At 71.2% G+C, this 3,120-nt stretch overlaps 1 pseudogene across 1 annotated transcript; it reads right to left on the bottom strand.

Annotated features, from left to right (window-relative positions):
- Positions 1-23: 23 nt before the first annotated feature.
- On the bottom strand, positions 24-1,285 carry LOC106002894 (annotated as a pseudogene). Its single transcript, XR_001175964.1, has one exon. The product of XR_001175964.1 is annotated as an acetylcholinesterase pseudogene (transcript).
- Positions 1,286-3,120: the final 1,835 nt, after the last annotated feature.

The raw sequence follows: 3,120 nt of genomic DNA, 5'->3' as shown, positions 1-3,120 counted from the left end.
ACTTGTTTGGTGTTTGGTTTTTTTTTGGGGGGGGAGGTGGCCCTGGGCTCATAAGTCTGGACCACTGAGAGTGGGTGTGAAGGGGCCCTCATGCCTGGATCCCTGGGGTGAAGGGAGGGGGCCAGGTGAGACCCAGAGGCGCCAGCTCCCCCACCCTCACGTCACCTGCAAGCCGTGGAAGTCTCCGGTGGTGGTCAGGGCCTCGGGGGTGTCACTGAGGAAGTCCCCATCGACCACGGGCACGAAGGAGAAGCGGAAGATGCTTTCTTGAGGTAACACATGCCACTCGTGGTCCACCAGGTCCTGAGCTGGCCGAGTCCGCAGGCAGGCCACTAGCTCTGTGTCATTGCTGCCGGTGCCGCCTGGGGGACAACCCACGAGGCGGGCCAGCAGCGTGGCCCTGCGACGCGCCTCTCCCACCCCCACAGTGGCCCAGGGCCCGTTAGGGGTCCCGCTCTGCAGGATGGCCCTGTGGAAGAGGCTCCGGCTGGGCGGGGACAGCAGGTGCATGCCCACAGAGGCTGCCCCTGCACTCTCCCCAAACAGGGTCACCGACGCCGGGTCCCCCCCAAAGACTGCCACATTCTCTCGGACCCACTGCAGTGCGAGCCTCTGATCCAGTAAGCCCACGTTGCCTGGGGCCTCTCTGCTTCCTGGCAGGGCCAAGAAGCCAAAACTTCCCACTCGGTAGTTCATGGATACCAGCACGGTGCCCTCGGCCCGCGCCAGGAAGCGGCCGTCGTACACGTCCAGGGAGGAGGCCCCGCTGTAGAAGCCGCCTCCGTAGATCCAGACGAGGACTGGTGCAGGGGTTGCAGGCCGGGGGTACGGTGTCCACACATTGAGGTACAGGCAGTCCTCGCTCAGCTCACGGTTGGGGTTCCACATCTCGGTGCCCTCAAAACCAGGGTACAGGGTGTCCACGTATTGATAGCAGACATTCTGGAAGGTCGTGGCGTCCAGTACTCCTGGCCAGGGCCGCTTGGGCTCTGGTGGCAGAAATCGACGGGGACCTACAGGTGGCTCCGCGAAGGGGATGCCCAGAAACGCGGACACAGGGCCCCCAGGCGCCTTCAGGCGAATCCCGCGCAGGTGGCCTCCCCGGACGGTCACCAGCAGCTCTGGATCCTCCCGCCCCTCCACCTCCAGTCCTCCACCCAGGAGGGAGAGGAGGAGGAGGAGGAGGAGGGAAGGCCGGGAGCGCACTCGCAGGCCACACCATGGGGGCCTCATGGCTGCCAGGCCAGGCGGGCGGGCGTCTGCTGGGAGAAAGAAAGCCGGATGAAGGCTGGAGAGGGCCAGGAGGGAGATTAGGTAACAATCTTGCCCAAGGGTTATCGTGGAGCTGCAGCAGGGGTGGAGCAGGCTGCCAGGATGAGAAGGAGGGACGAGGGGAGGGACAGGCAGAGACGAGGCCACAGGCAGGAGGGCACAGATCAGACGTGCATGCACACACATGCACACGCATTCGGGGATCAGAGATAAGACCCTCCAAGGGGGAAGCCCCCCCCTTCCTTCCTGGGCTCTGTGGCTTGGGTGTGGGGAACCAGAGGCTGCAGTCCATCAAGCCCGGGCGCCACGGGGAAGGCAGAGCCCCAGTCCCCCCCACGGTGGCTCAGAGCCGGGATGGGGTGTAGGTGTGGGTAGCCTGGGGCAATGGGTTGGGTGTCCAAGGTGTGGCAACTTCAGGTCCTGGGGCACCCACAAATCCTTCTCACTCCCCACACGCTGCCACACCCTGCTCCTTTTCATTCGCCGCCAGACGCGTTTGTACCTGCCTATCCCCATCAGCCACGCACCCCTCCTCCCTGCAGGGCTCTCCGGCCTCGGCCCCCCCCCCCCCGCCTCCGCCCGCCGCCACCGCGCTCGCCGCCGCGGCCAGCAGGGGGCGGTGCAGGCCGAGGCGAGGACCGCCATCCCCGCCCTGGAGCCTGGCGCTCCGGGCGGAGGGTCCGGGGACCCGAAGGGCGGGCCGGGACGCCCGCGCGCCCCGAGCTCCGGAGATCCCCGTCTGCGGGGGGGTGGGGGGGGACAGGGCCGCTATTTTGGGGGCAACAGCTGCTGCGGTTCCGGCATCTCCAGCCAAGGGATCAACATTCCCCGGGTCGGAACTCCCCCTCTCCGGGCGGGCGGGCGGGCGGCGCCCCGCATCCCCCCCCCATCCCGTCCCCAGTCCCTTCGCGGGGCCGCGGACGGCGCTGGAGGTGAACCAGGAAACCCGAGTGCGGCTAATTATAGCGCGGGGCTTCCGCCAGCCCCCCTTCCCAAACACCGGGCGGGACGCGGCTGGAGCGGGGTCTGGGCCCCGCGGGGCGCGGCGGGGAGGCGCGCGTGCGGGGGGCGCGGCGGGGCGCGCGCGTGCGGGGCTCAGCTGGGCGCCAGAAGCCTGCGCGGTGTGGGTGCAGCTCGTGGTCCAGGGCGTCTTCCCGGGGCCGCCGGCTCGGGGGGCGCTCGGAGGTCCCCGCGGGGGTCCGGGCGGCGGTGAGTACGCAGCCGGCGGCGGGGACGGAGAGGCCGCGGGACGCTCTGTTTGGGGGTGCCCTGTCTGGGGGACGTCTGTCGCTCCTGGAATGCTGGTCCTCCGGGGCGCGGAGCGATCGCCGGCTCGGGCAGGGTCCCGGTGCCCGCGCAGGGTCCCGGTGCCGCGGGGGACTCACCTGAGGCCGGGCCGCGCCGGGCCGCGCCGGGAGCTGCAGGCGGCCGGTGTTCCCGGCGCAGGCGGAGCCGACTGTGACAGCCGCCGCCTCCGCCCCCCGCGCACGCCCCGGGCCGCGCGCCCCCGCCCCGCCCCCGCCCCGCCCCTGCCCGCCCCTTCCCCCCTCCCGGGACCCCGCGCCCCGACGCACTCCAGGTGACGGACGCCGCCGGACGCGCAGACGCGCAGGGCCGGACGAGGCCCGAGACCCGCGCGGCGGCGGCGGCGGCGGCGGGCGGGACCCTACGTGACCCGCCGACCTCGCACGCGGCCACGGACACCGCGAAGCCCGCAGACCGACTCGCCCTGCCAGCTGCGGCCGGGGCCGGCGTCATGCCCGCCAGGGTTGCGGCCCCGGGTCGGGGGGCTTGCGCCGTCTCTCTGAGGGGGTAATAGGACACGGGGCGCCCCGTCGGGTGCGGGAC

This window comes from Dipodomys ordii, unplaced genomic scaffold, assembly GCF_000151885.1.
Source record: "Dipodomys ordii isolate 6190 unplaced genomic scaffold, Dord_2.0 Scaffold1000004571, whole genome shotgun sequence".
Classification (NCBI taxonomy): Eukaryota; Metazoa; Chordata; class Mammalia; order Rodentia; family Heteromyidae; genus Dipodomys; species Dipodomys ordii.
The sequence above is the reverse complement of the archived record's forward strand: the minus strand, read 5'-3'. Positions and strand labels throughout refer to the sequence as shown.